Source organism: Anticarsia gemmatalis, chromosome W (genome assembly GCF_050436995.1).
Source record: "Anticarsia gemmatalis isolate Benzon Research Colony breed Stoneville strain chromosome W, ilAntGemm2 primary, whole genome shotgun sequence".
Classification (NCBI taxonomy): domain Eukaryota; kingdom Metazoa; phylum Arthropoda; class Insecta; order Lepidoptera; family Erebidae; genus Anticarsia; species Anticarsia gemmatalis.
The window spans coordinates 14,403,607-14,425,823 of record NC_134775.1 but is presented as its reverse complement, the minus strand read 5'-3'; positions in this window follow the sequence as shown (position 1 = coordinate 14,425,823).

Here is a 22,217-nt window from a genome sequence, read left to right as displayed (position 1 = left end):
TGCATGCGCCAACGTGCTGTTGGGGCAGTTTTGCCCAATTTCGAAGCTTGGATTTATCGCAAGCGAGGCAACATTACTTTTCGTTTAACTCAGGTGCTCACCGGGCATGGATGCTTTGGTGAGTACCTAAATCGAATCGGGCGGGAAGATACGGCACGATGCCATCATTGTGATAGTGACCAGGACTCTGCCCACCATACTCTTGAGGAATGTCCAGCTTGGGTGACCGAACGCGGTATTCTAGTAGAGAAGGTTGGGCCAGATTTAACTCTTTCCGTCGTTATAGCGACAATGTTAGTTGATAACGAGAGTTGGGAGGCTATGGTCACATTTTGTGAAGTTGTCATGCTTCAAAAGGAGACTGCCGAGCGGGAACGGGAAAGGGCCGATACCGCAAGGCGAAGGAGGCGGCATCGAAGTGGCGGTAGTGACCGTCAGCTTTAGTGCCAAATTTGGATCGTAGGTGCTTACAATGGGGGTTGTGGGCATCAGAAGCGATCCGAGATGCAATTTTAATCCGTTACCTACTGGGAATGCAGGAGGATAAGTTCTCCGGGGTAGGGTCTCAATGAGGCAAGGTGCAAATGGAGGGGCACTGGTGTGTTTTTTAGGTCCCAGGATTCCTCTTCAACCACGCATCAAATGGTTGGTTTTCGCGGGGTGGTTTTTTAGTGGTTACACCACATAACTCAGTCTTTCTTCCCCCAAGAAAGATGGGTATCCGAAGGGATTTTTCCCCCCCGATAAAAAAAAAAAAAAAAAAAAAGGCTGGCGGCCAGGCCTCGTTCCTCCACAAACGCATGCGCAGTAGCATGAAAACGACAAGCAGCTGGCATGCTCTATCTTTATTCGACATGCGGTGTTTATCTTAAGTTTCTCTCGCTTTTATTTATCTTTAATCGTTGGCAGTCACTATTTGCGGGCATTTTTGGCATAGGCACCTATATCTTATCATGTAGGGAAACAATTAATCTTCAATTTGGTATGTATAACATGATAATACATTATGAACGTATATATTTAACGAAATTATACCTGTTTACACCTGGCTGACATTAAGTTGCGGCCAAGTGAGGGATGGCACCTTGACCTTTCTCGGTATCTCAGGTATATTTGTTTCTAATGAAATATGTTTTTTAACAATAACAAGTGAACGTAATTGTTCAACAATAAATAATTAATTACATTTTAATTTAAATTAATTGCGGCTAAATTTGGATGGCCACCTTTGCGGATCTGCATTGGTTTAGTTATAAAGGAGAATGCTCAAAAAAAACCCAGGCTGTACACAAAAGTTATGTAACTCAAAAAATTAGTTATACTGTGTAATTGAATTCCCAATGTTTACCTCTATCAAATTCGATGGCTGAACATACTATTTTGCTATAACTTTTCAGTAGGGGTTTTCAATATATTTTTATATTTTTTAAATAAGTTACCTATATAAATGTTTAATCTTTTTTGAGTCACACATTTTTAATATAGGTATGTAACTGAGTTACAAATTAAAAATATTAAAAAATATATTTTTGAAAAATGAGTCATCACCAGGTCATATATGTCCCCACCGAGGGGCACGAGCCTCCCCTCTTAACAAAGAGGGGGATCAGGCCTTAGTCCACCACACTGGTCTAATGCGGGTTGGCAGACAATTGGAGGGCTATTATAAGGTAGAAAAGTGTTGTCATGGTGATAGATTGCTAGCCTATAGCCTATGAAGCACCAAACCCTTCTATCCCTCTACTGACTTTTCTGTATGCACGAGAAGAAATGCAGCTGGCACCTTCTATGTACTATGTAGTGATAGAATATAATTATTTTATTGTTAATTATTTTTTTAAAATCACAGTTCCATTAAAATTAATTATTTATTAGTATTAGATATTTACTTATAAAATTATATTATTCAAAAAATAATCATTGTGATGAATGTTTGAAAAATATTTATTTTTTAAATTCACCTTTTAAATAGTAGATAATAGCAAAAAAATAGTATTTGGCCATCGAATTTGATAGAGGCGAATATCTGGAATTGAATCACTCAGTATCACTAAAATTCTGAGTTACACACCGTTTGTGTACGGCCTGGGTTTTTTTCCCATACATTTTGAGCATTCTCCTTTGTATGGGTTCATTAGGCGAGTCCCTCCACACAATTTTCTGCAGGGGTTGATCTTGGGGGTGTACAGCAATAAACCTAAACATTTTTTCTATGTCCGCCGTCATGACGTACCTGTATTGTCGCCAATTTAATAACAAAGTCTGTAAGTCCGCCTGTAAATTAGGGCCATTGAGCATGACGTCATTCAGGCTGTATCCCGAGGTAGTTTTTCCGGACGCATTGAAAACTACTCGAAGTTTTGTTGTTACGGCGTCTTCCCTAATGACCCCGTGATGTGGCATAAAATATTCTGTTATCTTGTTAGACGCCTGATGAAGCCGCTTGTGTCCCATATCGCGGTATTCCTGCATAAATGTCTTGTAATCTTGTTTCAGTTTCTCATTCTTTTCCATTCTCTGTTCTAATTGTTTGAATATCGCAACCGCACGTGACTTAGAATTCCCCAAGTTTTCCCGAAAGTCAGGGCTCATCGGTAATCGAACTTGGTACCGTCCATCGGGCAGCCGAGTTGATGTTTCTGTATATTGTTTTTCCACTAAATATTCCATATTTGTTGTTGTTATTTGTTGAGTAATTTCCTCTTGTTCCCAAAATCGTGAAAGGTCGTTCATATTGTTTAAAACGACGTGGCAGTGTAATGTTCTTATTTTTCCACACACAATCCAGCCAAGTCGGGTTTGTTGAGCTATAATGTTCTTCTCTACGGATCTGATTAAACCCTTCATCATTATTTCAGAGTATACATCAGCTCCCAATAATACGTCGATATCTCCAGGAATGTTGAAGGTGGGGTCAGCAAGCACTAAATGTTCTAAGTGTGAAAAGCTTTCCCTGTTAAAATGAACGTTAGGTAATCGGTGCGTTAATTTGTTCATAACTAGCGCGTTTATTGTTGTTTCAAAGGGACTGTTTGTTGATTGACATGTCAACTGGACCATGCCCTTGCATTTGTTAGCGGTATTTGCGACAGCTCCGAGACCCATAACCAAGGCATCGCACTTGTTGCGTTTCAGTTGTAAGAGTTGAGCGGCATTTTCTGTAATTAATGTTAATTGGGACCCTTGGTCTAAGAGGGCTCTAAAAGTTAAAAATGTTCCATTGATTGACCTAATTTTTATTTGAGCTGTTGCTAGAAGCACCTCATCTAGGCCACCACTAGCAGCATGGTTGCTAAGTCTGTTTCTTGTTGATGAGTTTGTCGTTTCCGCAATTGCATCATGCAATAATGTATTGTGACCTCGATTACAAATCTTACACTTATGCTTGGACGTACATTCTTTGTTGTTGTGGCTAAATAAGCAATTTTTGCATACGTTGCTTTTCTCGACTATTCTTAACCTAGTTTCCGGCGACATGTCTAGAAACTTTTGACACACGTACAATCCGTGACCTTGCTTGCAATGAGGGCAACACCACGTGTTACTTGTTGTATGAAATGTTTTTTGCGATGTTGATGGTCTTTCGAAGTTAAAATAGGGCTTTTTATTAAATGGAACGAATTTTTTTATTTATTTATTTATTTATTTCAAACTTTATATACAGGGCTGTATAAAGGCGGACTTAATGCCTGGGGCATTTTCTGCCAGTCTACCTTGGGGTGATGCAGAGATTTTTATGAAGGTGTTAAAAAGAGGAAGGAGAGTGAGTTGAGAAAGGGTGTACAAATAAATAATAATAGGTGTAGACAATATGAGGTGTAAATAAATAATAATATAAAGTATATGCACACAAAATAAAAAATACAAATATACATACATATTAACTACATAAATTTAAATAAATATAAGATAAATATACATAAATCAATATACATAAATATAAGAATATATATATATATACAGGGTGTAACAGACAGGCTACCGAAAACGAAAAAAAAATGATTCTAGACATGATTCTGGTGCTTATGGCGTTGAAAATTTTCATCGCTTTTTTCATGATTTTTCCGATTTTTAATGCGTTTTTTTTATTTTTTTTCGGTATTATTTCGTTAATACTACACAGTGCAACATGAATATGAGAAAAAATCCGTCATATTACTGTTTTTCACAAAAAACAGCAATGGATTAAAACAACGTATAAATTCGCTATCAGCTGTCCGCGGCCAACGACACCGCGTCGGCGGCGGCCGGCCGCGATGGTCGACGTACCTACGCGCGCCACACAGACACGATTACGCACACAGCTGTCAGCCTCACTCTCACTAGTATGCAGCGTTACTTAGTATTTGTTCTTCTATGTTAAAAATGAAAATGACATAATTATCCCGCTCTCCGATAAAAGGTACATTAATAAGATTTAAAATGTGTGATATCTTATTATTATTACACGTACAAATACATACAGAACGACAAAAAATCCTATTGATATTCTTTAGCGCTATAAAAATCTCTAATAAACAATTTAACAAGTATTGTCGCTTTGTTCTATTTGTTCTTGCAAACTTATTATTCTATTCGATATTTACACGCTCATTCATACAAGCGCGGTGCGACTCGAAAAGTAGATGCCCGTAGTGACGCGTGACGCCGCGACCGCGCGTGGATGTTACATAGATGGGATGCGACAAAATGAATGCTAAGTAATTCTCCAGGGATAATGAATTATGATAAGTTAGTTTCTCTGATAAGAATATTAATGGATATTGATTGTTATCATTGTTATGTACCTACATTTTTTATGGTTTAATTAAATAAACGTTTCGTGTTTATTTTATTTACTTTAATCTGATTTTATGTTATTAAATATCAAAGTAGGTATTTTAAACTTACATCAATAATGTTTGTAATGTTATTCGGTATTTGAATAAAACTACAATGCAACGAGTAACAACTGTGACAAGTAAAAATAGTACCTAATGCCACATCAATATTTTATTCAATCTAATCTCTCACTGGGATCCTAACTCGTCGCTCGTCACCAAATCGGCGGCGCGCGCACGGACGGCGCGGAGGGAGCGGGTGGCGCGGGCGAGGGGCGGCGCGAGTGAGCGGAGAGGCGCCCGCGCCGGCGGCTCTCTTTGATAGTTCGAGCAATTCGCTCGCGGAAGACGGAAGCTCTTCACCGGTGTCGTTCGTTATGTCCTATTCGTCGTGTCGTGTGTGAACTATTGTTTATTATTACTTGTTATTGTTTCGGTTTTGAGTTGTTAGTGTTTTTATTGTTATTATTTTTGTTGTTATTGTTTTCGAAGTGCAGTTGTGTTCGTAAATAGGAAGAAATGTTGATGTGCTATGTATGGTGAAGCACGTGGAAGTGCACGGCGTGCTCTGCACCTGTACGTCCGGATCCAAAGGTACCTACTCAAACTCTCGCCATACACCAGGTAATTACGTGTTGATAGACATTGATAACAATTCGTTTTAGCACTTTCTTATTATTGGTTACATTTTGCTATTATTGTTTGATTTCACGTAAGCCAAGTAGGTATCTACCTACTTACAATTTTACTATGAGCTATTGTAACATACGAGCGTACTTACGATACCTACCATAAACGATACATGAGATTGTTATCTAATAATACATACTAGTGAGCGCATAGACGTGGTGGTACGCGTACGTACCGCTGATTGTTGGCAGCTCCTCGCATGATCAATTATTGTATCAACCACATTGTAAAACTTTTGGCGATTGAAAAGAGTGGCCGTGAGTTTCTCGCTAGCTCTTCTCATAAGGCTCTACCCCCTTTCCGAGCTAGTGGTAGATTCGGTAATTGTAACGACTATCGTAAGTGTCAACATTTGACCTAAATGAATAAATGATTTGATTTTGATACCTACGACGCGTCGCGACATGTCGTCGCTCAGCGCGCCGCCGCCGCCAGAAATCTCGTAGGCATGCGCGGAGATATATCGCGTTGTTCACTATACATTGAATGCTCAAAAATAACTAACTCGGGAACCAATCATTTCCGAGAAAAATGGTTGAAGTAAATTTCGCGCATTTAGTGTCACAAAATTAACACTGAAGTTTTCGGTTAACCGTCGTTTACACCCTGTATATAAACTAAGATGATTGTGACGATTCTGCAACTTTGTTCAATAAAAGATCTCGTACTTTGCTCTTGAACGCAAGACGGTTAGTGGACATCCTGATTTCAAGAGGGAGCGCATTCCATAACAAGACTGCTTGGACAGGGAACGAAGAATTGACAAACCCAGAAGTGTGGGATGGACAGAGAAGAATAAGATTGCTTGAAGAGCGGAGATTACGATTGTGGTTATCACACAAGTATTGAAAGTAGGGAGTTAGGTAGGCTGGGGGAGTAGGGGAAGTAAGAAAAGAGAAGAGTGTGGTGAGAGCTCGTAAATTACGGCGCTCACGAATTGGTAGCCACCTAAGTTGAGAGCGATAAGTAGATACATGATCATACTTGCGGAGGTTGAAGATGAATCGAATGCAGTTGTTGAGAAGGCGGTCAAGTTTGTTGAGGAGATCTGCATTCAGGTCGAAGTAACACACATCACCATAGTCGATCAGAGGGAATATTAAGGTCTGCACAAGCATGGCTTTGGTCCTAGATGTCAGAAAGTTCTTGAGGCGATATAAAGCTCGCAGTGTGCTAGTCACTCTGCGACAAACATTGGCTATTTGGACTTTCCAGCTCAACGTAGAATCAATGTTAAGACCTAAATCTCTCACTGAAGACGTCATTTCAATGGTTGAGCCATTAAAGACTATGGGTGGCACATGAAGATGACCTAATCGGCTAATATTGCGGTGGCTGCCTACCACTATAGCCTGACATTTAGCAGGGTTAACGGCCAAGCCAAACTTCTCAGACCAGCACTTGACGTGTTCAAGATCACCATTCACGACGTCTACCGCTGCCGAAATAGAGTCCACGGTCTCTTGCGAATAAAGTTGCAAGTCATCAGCGTACAGATGATACGTTCCTCGAAGATTTTGGGTTACCAGATTGATGAAGACTGAAAACAGTAAAGGAGAAAGAATGCCGCCTTGTGGGACGCCAGAATCCAGTTCCCGCCAGCTCGATGAAGATTCACCGAAGCGAACCGATTGCTGGCGCCCTTGAAGATAAGAGGAAAACCAATTCAGCGCACCGGAAGATATGTTAAGATGGGAGAGGATAGAGAGAAGGATATCATGGCTGACGGTATTGAAGGCGTTCGAGAAGTCTACCAAAGCCATAACAGTGACCCTAGTATCCTCCATCCCCGCCCTAATATTGCCAGTCACCTTAAGGAGTGCCGAAGTAGTGCTGTGTCCTGGCCTGAACCCGGATTGTAGTGGGCTAAGTAAGTTGTTGCTTAACACAAACTGTGTTAATTGTTTGTGCACACAGGCCTCCAGCACTTTGGAGAGAAAAGGTAGAATGGAAATAGGTCGGAAGTGAGCTGGAAGCGACGGATTTGGGATTTTAGGCAACGGTATAATGTGAGCTTTGCGCCACAAAGAAGGATAGGAACCAGAGGTAAGGGAGAAATTTATGATATGGGATATGGCGGGGAGCAGGTGATCCAACACAGTGACAATCATGCGTCGACTGACGTCATCAGCGCCTACTGCATTCGATTTAATGGACAGGATTATCTTTTTAATTTCTTCCGGTGTTACTGGAGAAAAGGAGAAGGATTCAATATTTAGTCTGGGTAATTCCAATATGGATTGGACAGTATCGAACTTGGTTTGGTGATCAATAGATGTAGTGGACGTAAAGTGATGATTTATATCATCCAAACCAACCGTGCACTGTAAGTTACTGCTGTGACGTTTGCCAATACCGAGGGTCCCGAGAAACCTCCAGATATCGGCAGGGGAAGAAGAGGAAAGATTATTTAGAAAATGCCGGCGTTTAGCGTTACGTACCATCTGATTGCATCGGTTCCTTGCAACTTTAAACTGGTGCCAATTCTCGTCACACCGATCTCTGCGAAACTTGGCAAAGGCCCTATCTCTTCGCCTCATGGCCATTCGAACGCCTTCTGACATCCAGGGCGCAGGAGGACGTTTAAGCCTAACCTTCCTAACTGGCGCGTGGACATCATACAGCCCAACAACAGCTCTATTGAAAATGGCAATTTTGTCATCAATGTTCGAAGCTGTTGTTAGCTGCTCCCAGTCAAGGTTAGCAGCGTCCATACCTAAATAGTCAACATTCATACGCCCGAAACAACGCTTGTACAGAACCTTAGGACGGGTTTTAGGAGGCTTTAGGGAGTAGGACATGAAGATCAGGTCGTGGTGAGAGAAACCGGGAGCTGGGTATTGGCCAGAGGATGAGACAAGGGAGGGAGCAGACGTAAGGATTAAGTCCAGCCAGGTATCTTCACCTTCAGTGTTGTGGTGAGTGGCATGTAGGGGTAGAACGTGAAGGCTGGTGGACTCGACGATCTCAAGCAGTTTACAGGAGCGAGGTGAGCGGAGAGAAAGGAGATCAGTATTGAAATCGCCCATGATGATATGATGTGAGTAACTGGACCCCGTAGATTCCAGCACCGACTCGATGCTGGAGAAATAGTCAACGGAAGGGGGACAATATACGACGCCAAGAAGGACTTTGGCTCCTTTGACACAAACCTCGAGAAAAATAAATTCAGCTGATGCAGAGTAATTAGGACAAGAAGTGTTTAGAATGCGGTAGGTGAAGTCACTTCTAAGATAGATAGCGACGCCACCACCTCTCCTATCTATGCGGTCATTGCGGATTAGAGTGAAACCAGAAAGAGAGTAGGAAGAAGAAGGTAAGTGAGGTTTGAGCCAGGTCTCCGAAATCAGGATGGCATGAACGTCAGCATCAGCGAATGCCTCTTGTAGATCACTATAGTGGCTCGGTATACTTTGCGCATTTAAGTGACATACGTTATATAAATTTTTATTTGTACATAGAAAATTTTGGCGAACAAAATCACCGAGCGTGCCCCTTGTGGAGCTGAAACTATCGTTCAGGGAAGAGCTAAAATCGTCAGCAGATGCAAAAGAAGCTTCATCTTCGCTAGACATAATATTGAAGAAAAAATAAAATTAATAAATATATATATTATAATAAAGGAATACCACTAAATAATTAAAAAAAAACAAAAAGAGAAAGGAATAAAACAGTGCAAATTGCATCTCTGCACCACCCGCCAGCTAACACACACTAACACAAAATTTAAAAATTAAAAAACAAAAAAAAATACAGAAACAAAATGAAAAAAAGGGGAAGTGGAATGAACGAAATTAAATATTATACATAACGCAACACTAAAAATTTCTGAACGAAACTGAACAGTCACAAAGTCAGATGTCATCTGTCAGTTTGACAGCTGACAACTCTGCGATTCTGTCAGTGCGCAAGTTAAAATTTAACGAAACGAGTTTAAAAATAATACGGTGTAATGTGGAGGTGAACGTTAAATTGAAATAGATAGTTGACATATAAGAGGGTCGCGTTAACACTATACCGTGCACAGTTACTAGAACCGATGACGTCACAATATGAACAAGAAAACAACTAGATCTTACGCGGTTTCGAACTAGCCGCAGATGATACAGTGTTCGCTGCTGCATGCTTCGGCCGGGAGGAGTTAACAGTGCCCACCTTTGGATGCAGGGTAGTAAGCTTGTTCAGGTCGTCCATGGTGATAACCTTATGACGGCTTCGATCAGATGTTTTGACGACAATTGCACCGTCCTGGGTCCAGCAGTCCTTAATGCCGAAATGCTGCCGAGCCTTAGCAAATATTGTTTGGCGGGTCCTTGTCAGAAACTCTCTAACCGAGATCGACGTCCCCCGCAGCTTCGCCTTCGCTCGCCAAACAGAAGACCGGACCTCCGCATCCGAGAAGCGTACAAGTACAGGACGATGGTGTTTACCTCCAGGGGCGCCAATCCTGTGGCAGGCCCTAATAGCAGATGCTGTGACGGTGGTCAAGCCCATCTTGCCCTGAAGAATGATGGAGGCCATACCTTGAATGTCAATGTTCTCCATCTCTGGGATCCCGAGGAAGAGAAGGTCCTTCCTGCGGTGTCTCGTCTCGATGGAGTCCACCATCCGTGCACATTCTGCTACCTGTTGCCGGAGCAAGCTGAGGACACCAAACATAAGCTCACGGAAGGTCCGGAACTCCTCAGCCACCTTTGCCACTGTGTCCTTCGCCGCACCTGTCTGCAGTTGAGCCTCCAGTTCAGCCATCCTTTTGTTGAAGGTTTCTTCTAGCTTCGCCTGGGTCAGTTGAATTTCACTAAGCTGAGACATTGTGCAGCAACTTGTGAAAGTGACTTGCAACTTTTCTGTGATTTGTGTTCAGCTGGCAGGTGGTGTTTAGTGAAGCAATATCACTACATATATTATATTATAATAATAATTGTGAGTACTATAACTAAGATATTGAGTCAATAAAATTTAAAATAAACTGATAAATTAATTAAAATAAAATAAAATTAGGAGGAGTGATTTTTTGTGTCCACTTATTTTGATTAGGATTTTTTGTTAGGGGTATTAAAATTGTTATTGTTCTGGAACTTATTAGTGCTACCATTTGAGCCCATAGAAGTGCGATTTGATTTATTGCTTGATTCAAGGGCTATAAACTTGAATTCCAGGAACTTTAAAAAGTCTGTTAATGTAGGTAAGTCTCTGGGGCATTCTAGGGACTCGATATATTGTTCGGTTGTTTCGCTATCCAGTTTCTGAACTAAAATATGCACTAATAAAGGATCCCAGTTTTTTGTTTCGACCTTAAGATTTTGAATCCCGCCCTACATTCCTGTATACTGTCGTGCATTTTCTTAATCTGTGCGACGTTAGGACGGTTAATAATTGGTAAATTAAGTAGGTTATTAACATAATGAGTAAACAATAATCTCTGGTTATCAAATCTGCGCGTTAAAATTTCCCAACATGTTAAATAATTGTCAGTACTAATGGTCGCAAGTGGTCGCAGGTTCGAACCCAAGGCAACACACCAATGACTTTTCGAAGTTATGTGTGTATTAGAAATAATTGTCACATGCTCCAACGGTGAAGGAAAACATCGTGAGGAAACCTTGCATGCCTAAAATTTGTTTAATACATTTATTGAGGGCATGCAAAGTCCCCAACCCGCACTTGGCCAGCGTGGTGGACTCAAGGCCTAACCCCTCCCTCATTACGGGAGGAGACCCTTGCCCAGCAGTGGGACAGTAATGGGTTAAATTTATTATTATTTTTTACTAATGGTCAAATGTTGAACTAACTTCTCAGCTCTCTCTCTCTCCTCTTAATTTAGATTTAAGATGTTGCATTTTTTGAGCGGCCGAGATTTGCGGATTAAGATGCACCATTTCACTAAAAAGGTCTTTAAACGTTACCCAATTCTCAATACAGCCGATGAAGATGGGAAGTTCAATTTTGGGTGCCGATTTAGTCTGGTGTATATTATTCCATAACTTCCTATTTATTTCTACCTTAGCCTGTTCGTATAATCTCTCTAAACGATTAAAATCACTCTCGTACGCGCTGTTATCGGCTAGATTATCAATTTTCCAATATAACTTATCTATTGTTTCCCCACGTAACGTTAATGTTTTTAGTTTATCCTCCAAATGCCACTTTTCGTGAATGTCTTCCAGTTGCAGCTGATTTAATGACCTTTCAAATGCACGAATATTACTACGCTGTTCGTTAAGAAGCTGATCTAACAAAATTCTAGCCTCGTCTTCTGACTCCGATTTCTGACTGCTCGAAGCTCCACCAAACGCAGTCTGTAAAACCTTTGAATCTGCCGATTCAACGTTGACCTGATATGAAAGGACTTTCGTCCGCAACCTGACATACATGTCGCTAAGATGTTTATAAACATCTTTTTCAAAATACTCCCCTTTCCTTTCTCCACAATCCAAAATTGCCTGATGATTAGCCTTAAAACTCTCCCAATAACTATCTAAGGTTGACAACTTGTTAATCAAATACTCTGTTGTTTTTCGTGAAGGTCCATCCTTCCCGAAATTTGTTTCTAACCGTTGTACGGCTTCGACTATCTCTTTTTGTTTCAATATAAAGGACTCCATGTAAATGTTTATGTCAAGCAGAAATATGGAAAGATCTTACTTTGATTCTGCAACCACCTTTCCGCGAGACGATGTTGTTTGTTGACTGCCGCCGGTCTGGGTACTCTGGAAGCTCTGCTCTGGATACCCTGCTCTGTTGCAAAGCGCGAAACACTGTTCACGACGCGGACCCACTTGTTATATGTTTGTTCGCGAGTTACGTACGACTGTTTATCCAAGGTAGCTGTTTGCTTACTTAGATTCGAAGGACCAAAAATGAAAGGAAGGAATCCGGCTCGAAGGACCAAAAAATGAAAGGAAATGCGTATCCAGACAATATCGAACTCTTAACACGCGGCGTGTTACCGAAGTTAAGATGAAAGGAAATGCGTTTCCAGACAATATCGAACTCTTAACACGCGGCGTGTTACCGAAGTTAAGAGTGGCCTTCTTGGTGGGTTGTGTGTGGATGTTAAATAAAATATTTATGTTGCCTTTAACTGTATAATAAAGGTTAAAATGTTACAATGTTAACTGTTGACTGTTTTGTACGGAACTAACTTAATTCTAGATTTGTTACAATAGGAAGACGCGGCCACCTAGTCAGCAGTTTAGCTAATCTAAGTTACCAGCGAATACTAATAAAATATGCTTATGTTAATTGCCCTCAATATATATTAACTATATAAATCAATATAATAAATGTACGTTTGTTCGTACATGCTGGCGGGCAAAAAGAACCTAAAAGGATACATAATAAACACTTGTGCATAATAACCACTTCTTGGTGGGTTGTGTGTGGATGTTAAATAAAATATTTATGTTGCCTTTAACTGTATAATAAAGGTTAAAATGTTACAATGTTAACTGTTGACTGTTTTGTACGGAACTAACTTAATTCTAGATTTGTTACAATAGGAAGACGCGGCCACCTAGTCAGCAGTTTAGCTAATCTAAGTTACCAGCGAATACTAATAAAATATGCTTATGTTAATTGCCCTCAATATATATTAACTATATAAATCAATATAATAAATGTACGTTTGTTCGTACACCGCGGGTCAGCTAGTTATACATATTTGTAATATCTATACTATCTATACTAATATTATAAAGCTGAAGAGTTTGTTTGTTTGAATGCGCCAATCTCAGGAACTATTGGTCCAATTTAAAAAAGCTTTCACTGTTAGATAGTCCATTTATCGAGGAAGGCTATAGGCTATATATCATCACGCTACAACCAATAGGAGCAGAGTACCAATAAAAAATGTTACAAAAACGGGGAAAATTTGGAACCATTCTCTCTTATGTGACGGAAGCGAAGTTGCGCGAGTCAGCTAGGGCTAGATATTCACGATCACGCATATTATAAAGAAACAATTTTTAATCGAAAAAATCGCGTTCTTATTGATTTTACATTTTTTCTGCCACTGTAAAATCAATAAATTCGCGATCAATCCGGTTAGAAATTGTTTCATTATTAGATAAAGTTAATTATTATTACTTATATACTTACTTACATAAAATTATTTACATTTAGGCACAACATATGATTTCCTAGTATTTGAACGCACCGAGCGCGCGACCGCAAGCGGATTGTGTGAGCCAGACTGAGCGTAGTGTATAGTGACGTCACACCGTCCCCGAGAGCAAGCGTCGTGCGGTTACAACTTGTTTTACTTATGAATCAAAAACTAATTGACATATCGAAGTAATTCTTTCACTACTATTTTTTATTTTTAACAAAGAATAAGAAGTGCTAAAAATCAAAAGAACAATGGCAAGTTTTTACCTAAGTGTTATATGAAGCGTCTACAAATTGGACACGTGCAAAAGTTAGTAATTAATTTAGCCCTTTTTTATGATGAAATTAACTTTTTCGGTAAAAGCCTAGCTTAAATTATTTACAAAATAAACTTTTACTTGAATACGTCCACATCCAGTGGACATAATCTTTTAGTCAGTATAACCACTTACAAAATGTTTCAAAATTATTATTTTGTTTTTAAATATCAAAAAACGATTATTAAGTGAACGTTAAAAACAAATCACAAAGGTTTTGCTAAAAAAAAATAACAAATATAATTGATAGGTGTTTTAGTTACATATTTTATTATTAATGTTGTGATTAATAGTCAGGTATTATTAGATGAAAGTGTAATGGCAGCACTAAAAAAAATTTTTTTTTCCTTCCGTTGTTTAGAGTGATGTTGATAATCAATTATTTTCACAATCGATTGATCGATTATGACAAATATATAATATGAAAAGAATAATCCATTTATAATAGCTTATTATTTTAAGCAATTTCATTAGCATATTTGATTTGTTTGCAATAATAATATGTACTTAAATATATAAAATAAAACCTCAAATAGCATTACAGTAATCACTGACGTTATCATTACAGCATCCACAAAAACTTCCTTAATAAAAAATATTTTTAATAGTAAGTCGCAATATAACAGTAGTTTTTTTGGTTTTTAATCTTAATAATATCGTTGAAAAAATAATTAATTCGATTATATTCTATAATCGATGATGACTTCAATTATTTCAATAATCGATTAATTGATGATTGATTATCAGCATCACTAGTTGTTTACTTTGTTGTGAACTTGTTAGTTAGCTTTGCTTGCTACTGGTGTTACGATTGCTTTCTTGGTTTATCTTCAGTTTTGACTTGCATTGCCCCCGGACCCGGAACAGTCATCACAATAGATCAGGTGTTTCTCTCAGCTGTTCACCGTCGCTATAAAAATATATTTTATAGCGACAGTGAACAGTCTATTAGTACGAAATGTCTATTATATACGAATATTAGTGAAAGAACAATGGCAAGTCTCCATACAAAGTTTTACCTGACATCGTTTTGGAGCGTCTATGAATGAAAAAATGTTAAAACTATAGAGTTTCTTTAACTTAAACAGAATCATTAAGATTTTTGGTTTGAGAGGGCCACAAGAAAAAAATATGATCAATTTTATATTTTGAGGTTATATCTTGAAAAAACTTATGTAAATTGCTGTTCTACATTATTTATGTCTAAAAAACAGATTTAGATTACGTGAGAGCAAAGACAATGCATTATTTTACAATTTTGTATAAAAATCTGATGTATATGCAGCAAACAAATGGTAAGTAATGTTAAAAATAGATATGTACTATACCTACTTTAAAATTCTAATTATTCAATCATACAAAGGTACCATTGTATTTTTTGTGACTCACTCAGTATAATATCAATTTCAAAATAGTGAGGCACAATCAAAGTCCGGTTAGCAAAAAGTTATTGGTCGTTTACAGCGTAGAACGTCGATAGTCCATGAGAAAGCACAAGTAGTCGTGAGGGGCAGAGAATTGAGTCCGGGGGCAATGCAAGTCAAAACTGAAGATAAACCAAGAAAGCAATCGTAACACCAGTAGCAAGCAAAGCTAACTAACAAGTTCACAACAAAGTAAACAACTTGTGATGCTGATAATCAATCATCAATTAATCGATTATTGAAATAATTGAAGTCATAATCGATTATAGAATATAATCGAATTAATTATTTTTTAAACGATATTATTAAGATTAAAAACCAAAAAAACTACTGTTATATTGCGACTTACTATTAAAAATATTTTTGATTAAGGAAGTTTTTGTGGATGCTGTAATGATAACGTCAGTGATTACTGTAATGCTATTTGAGGTTTTATTTTATATATTTAAGTACATATTATTATTGCAAACAAATCAAATATGCTAATAAAATTGCTTAAAATAATAAGCTATTATAAATGGATTATTCTTTTCATATTATATATTTGTCATAATCGATCAATCGATTTTGAAAATAATTGATTATCAACATCACTCTAAACAACGGAAGGAAAAAACAATTTTTTTTAGTGCTGCCATTACACTTTCATCTAATAATACCTGACTATTAATCACAACATTAATAATAAAATATGTAACTAAAACACCTATCAATTATATTTGTAATTTTTTTTTAGCAAAACCTATGTGATTTGTTTTTAACGTTCACTTAATAATCGTTTTTTGATATTTAAAAACAAAATAATAATTTTGAAACATTTTGTAAGTGGTAATACTGACTAAAAGATTATGTCCACTGGATGTGGACGTATTCAAGTAAAAGTTTATTTTGTAAATAATTTAAGCTAGGCTTTTACCGAAAAAGTTAATTTCATCATAAAAAGGGCTAAATTAATTACTAACTTTTGCACGTGTCCAATTTGTAGACGCTTCATATAACACTTAGGTAAAAACTTGCCATTGTTCTTTGACAAATGCACTTTTTTGCATATTAACAACAAGTTTAAAAAAAAACATATTCCTATAAATAACTAAAATAAAATGACGTATACTGGATTAGGTACACAACTTATTTATTTTGCACGTAGTACACTGAGTCAAGTCATATCAATCTGGTAGACGCGGGGCGCGAAGGCGGTCATGTTGGTGCAAGTTAAAACTAGATCAGTATACGTCGAAACGGCGCGGCGTGCGGACTTAATATTGTAACTTTTTTGTATTCATAAATAATTGTTTTTGTTGAGTTATTTTTATTTAAATTTATAATCATATTTAATAGATAGTGGTGATAGGTACCAGGTCGCGAAAAATTATTAATTTAGTTAATGAAAAATATGATTCCTATGAGCATAACAAGGAAAATATGTCTGAAGTTTGTAATAATGTTCAAAATGAAGCAGAAAGAGGTAAATGGAGTCAAATTATTATTTATTTGTTTATAAATACAGTTGAGTGCGTAAATAAATTGATATGTATTCTAGGTATTTTGAAAGTTATACGTTCAACAACTTTAGCGAAGCATTCACTTGACTCATTCTACTGATTTATTTAAACTTGTGCGATTCTTTATTGGATAAAACATTGTTATTAATTATTAAGTAAATAATTAATAATATTAGTTACTAAGATTTAAGATTTGTAACGCTCAGCGAATATTATTAAATCAACAAAACAAGTAACTCTATTTGTTTGTTGAGTTTTCACGCCTAAACTACTGAGCTGATAGAATATTGAAGAAATACAAAGGATAATTTTTTTCCTGGAATTTTCTCGAGAAGGGGAATTATGTGGGTTAACTACGGGTTGCACAGCCAGGTAAATATAAGCATTGCTACATTATTATAACTAGTTAATTATCATTAATATTTTAGTATTTTATTTATGTGTTTTATTTTTCTTACAGATTCTCCGCTGCCGTCAGATGCAAATGTTACTCAAGAAGAATTATCAATATTAGATGACATTGGTTTTGAAGATCCTGATATATGATTACAAAATCTACCATCCAACTCTTCTATTTTTCCGAATGATATTCCTGAATTTTGTTCAAGCCCTTTTACTCCTAACAATAATTTCACTGAAGAACCTTGTAATAAAACTAGAAAGTTGCTACCTAAATCTTCACCGCCGTCAGTAATAGAAGATTCTCGACCAAGTACACCTAACCCAACTAGCACACAAGCTGCTTATACAGTCGTTATACAGCCTGATAGTTGCATAAGAGTCGTTCAAATGCTGTACAATTTTCTATAAGTTGTATACTAGCTATTTAAAAAACTCTTTAACAGCTAGGCGGGACAGTAGCCGTTTAGTAGGAAACTAATGACTTATAGTGATATATGAGCATGTAATTGCATCGCTAGACAGCCTAGGGAAGTATAATTGAGTTAATGGAATCTTCTATAACACCGTTAAATGTATAAGGGGACTTTAGGAGATTAAGGAGTTTAAACGGAGTTATGCGTTGCGTTTGTAGCGCTCAAGAGCGTAACTAAGCTTTTTGTAATGCCTTAGGTTCTATAACAGATTTTTTTAGGGCTAGTGTATTACTCATCTACATATAAAAGAGTTGCGTAGGTCTTTAATAGCGCCTTGAGCGTTATATCAGATATTTACATGACTTCTGTACGGCAAATAAATGTATAAAGTATCATTCGAAACATTTTTACAGCCATGGGGATTACACAATTATCTTAAAGCACCTAAAGCGCTTTAATAGCATGAACTAACGCTCTTATAACATCTATAACCGAGTATTATACCTTTATACTAAAGCTTAAAATTATTATCATAATAATATTTACATAGGTGCAGTGGTGGTTCAGTCTGTCAACTGTTTTCAAAGAATCATACTGTAGGCGCCCTATCATATTTATAGCATTTAGTCTATCCTATTTACATATTTACTCTCAACAAATCAATAAATACAATTGTTACTACTTAATTCCATTTATTATTTATATTACGTATCTAACGACACACACATCCATTACTACTACATTTATTACACATTCATTCATGACACAGTACACATATTCTACACGACATATACATATATTAAATTAACCGAGCACCGATGCCTGGAATATTAGCGGCCGTCGCCGCGCCGTGCGTCTGCGCCACTGAACCACGGCGGCCGCCGCCGACCGTTGGCTATCTTCGCGACTGCTCGCACTTAGGTATGTCATCGCATGTGGAGGGATCACCGAGCCACGCCCGCTTGCCGCGCGACCGCCACCAGTCGCAATACTCGATACTCACGCGGAGCCCGTGTCCCTCTATGTCACGCGGCCGCTAATGTGTTTACGCAAAATAGTTCGTAAGTTAATATTGTACTTGTATCCTTACCGAGAATACAATAGTTGGTGCCTATATTGACTTTATTATTTCTAATCTCCAATCAACCCTACCAAACTGGTGACCCCTGCATGAACACGGAAATGTCTCAAACGGAACAAAAGTTGGCAAGTCAAGAGACAAGCGGCTCGAAGACAGAAAATTCTCAGAAGTATGTTACGCAGCGCCCAAAAACTTACAAGAAGATGGCGACGCCTGCGAAACGCGCGTCTACAGCGTCGCCGCAACCGCCGTCTTCACCAACAAGCATTCGTGTGAAGATACCTCCATTTTGGCCAGAAAAACCGGCAATCTGGTTTGCGCAGGTTGAAGGTCTGGTTTGCGGTCGCCAAAATTACGAATGACACGGCGAAATTTTATTACATACTTGCCACGCTGGATCGACAGTACGGCGCCGAGATAGAGGACGTACTCACTGGCCCGCCAAACTACCAACGTCTTAGGGAAGAGTTGATAAGGAGATTGTCGGTGTCCCGCGAAAACAAGGTGAAGCAGCTGCTGACCCACGAGCAGCTTGGCACGCGTAAGCCTTCACAATTTCTCGGTTATTCCCAGTCGTCACCACTGACACCGTCCCCACTGATGATGGGAAAAAAAATCCCACATGTCGCTAGTGGTGACAAACGGGATAAGATATTCTCAGTCATCACCACTGGTGTCGTTCCCACTGATGATAAATGGGAAAAAATATCCCATATGTCGTCAGTGGTGATTGGATTCGTTTCTACTGGCGACAAATGGGATAACAAGTTCCACTTGTTGCCAGTGGTGAGAAAAAAATAATAGGTATTGTCATTTTTATATTTTTTTTGCGATTTTTAATAAATATCACAAATCATTACATTTTGAGCTAATAACTATCTTTTTTTATTAGTCGTTCCTTATTTATCTCAAAGAGGTAATAGTTCTATTATTTACTAGTACTTCTAGCAAGATTTTTTTTTAAGTTTTCTTTAAGAGATCGGAGCTTGATTGGTGATTTTTAATTTTGTCAGTTGGCAACATTGGCTCTTGCGCCGTTCTTTGATCTAGCTGTTTATTCTCAGTCGTTATTACCTTATCAGTGCAACTCTAGAAAAGTGCTATAACGGAACAAAGTGCAACTGCGTCATGTTCTTCCGGGTCACCTTCATTAGTATTCATAAAAAGAAGACATGGTACCATACTAGTCCATGGAGGACATGAATATCATACAAAACGAAAACATAAAAGTGGTCTTACAGTATGGGAGTGCACAAACCGCCAAAAATCAAAATGCAAAGGTCTTTTGAGAATAAAAGTAAGTACTAATATAATATGTATTGTTTTATTGTGTTCTTTTAAGCTATCCAGTTACTATGTCAGTGTCATCATTCCACTGTTCTCAAATAACGTCTTGATTGATCAATCTTGGAATTATGTTATTTTTCACAACTACCCACAAAATGTAATTATATAAAAATATTTATATATAAAATTTTATTTACAGGGGGATAACATCATTGATCAGAAGTCTCATGTGTGTGCACCTGACTTCGACAAAAATGTTGTTGAAGAGGCTATTCCTCAGTGCAAACAACAAATTGTCACAACAAGCTTTCCAAGCGTTCCTACGGCGTATAACTCAATGATTGCGAAAATGAAAGATTCTGGATTGTCTTTGGTATGTACAGTACCAGAATTTTCGAAGGTCAAATCCTCGCTCTGCAGGTACAGAAATACTACTGCTGGAATTTCAAAGTTGCAGTGCAAATTTATTTATTTATTTATTTAAACTTAATATACAAATTTGTATAAAGGCGGACTTAATGCCAGGGGCATTTTCTGCCAGTCTACCTTAGGGTGATGCAGAGATTATTACGAAGGTGTTTAAAAGAGGAAGGAAAGTGAGTTAAGAAAGAGTGTACAAATAAATAATAAGATAAATAAGCGATATGAGTGTAAATACATAAACATAAATAATATGTACATAAACAGAATAAATATTACTTATGATATATAAAAAATAAATATAGATACTATAAAATATGAGATATATACAATAATAAATAAATATAAATGACGATTCAGCAATTTTGTTCAACAAAAGATCCCGCACTTTGTTCTTGAACGTAAGACGGTTAGTGGACATCCTGATTTCAAGAGGGAGCGCATTCCATAACAGAACTGACTGGACAGGGAAAGAAGAGTTAATAAACCCAGTAGTGTGGGATGGACAGAGAAGAGTGAGATTGCTTGAAGAGCGGAGATTACGGTTGTGGTTATCACACAAGTATTGAAAGTAGGGAGTTAGGTAGGCTGGGGGAGAAGAAGAAGTGAGGAAAGAGAAGAGTGTCGTGAGAGCGCGTAAATTACGGCGCTCACGGATTGGTAGCCACCTAAGTTGAGAGCGATAAGTAGATATATGATCATACTTGCGAAGATTGAATATAAATCGAATGCAGTTGTTAAGAAGACGGTCGAGTTTGTTGAGGAGATCTGCATTCAAGTCAAAGTAACACACGTCACCATAGTCGATGAGAGGGAAAATTAAAGTCTGTACAAGCATCGCTTTCGTCCTACATGGCAGCATGTTCTTGAGGCGATATAGAGCCCGCAATGTGCTAGTGACTCTGCGACAAACATTGGCAATTTGGGATTTCCAGCTTAAAGTTGAGTCAATGTATAATCCTAAATCTCGCACAGCAGACGTAGTTTCAATAGTCGAGCCATTAAAAACTATAGGTGGAACGTGAACGTGACCAAGCCTGCTGATGTTACGGTGACTGCCTACCAGTATAGCCTGACATTTGGTAGGGTTAACGGCTAAGCCGAACTTCTCGGACCAGGACTTGATATGTTCGAGGTCGCCGTTCACGACATCAACCGCTGTGGATATGGAGTCCACAGTTCCTTGCGAATAAAACTGCAAGTCATCAGCGTACAGATGATACGCTCCTTGAAGATTTTGGGTTACCAGATTAATAAAGAAAGAAAACAATAAGGGAGAAAGAATGCCGCCTTGCGGGACGCCAGAATCAAGTTCACGCCAGCTCGATGAGGATTCACCGAAGTGAACTGATTGCTGGCGTCCTTGAAGATATGAAGAAAACCATTTTATTGCACCGGAAGATATATTCAGATGGGAAAGGATAGAGAGGAGGATATCATGACTGACGGTATTGAAGGCGTTTGAGAAGTCTACCAGAGCCATCACAGTGACTTTTGTATCCTCCATCCCCGCCCTAATATCGCCAGTAACTTTAAGGAGTGCCGAAGTAGTGCTTTGGCCTGGTGTGAACCCGGATTGAAATGGACTAAGGAGGTTATTGTTGAACACAAACTGTGTTAACTGTTTGTGCACACAGGCCTCCGTTTAGGCGCGATTGGTCCAATTCGCGATTGGTCCAATGGTGAAAATCTAATTCGCGGTTAGTCCAATTAGCGATTGGTCCAATTAGCGATTGGTCCAATTAGCGATTG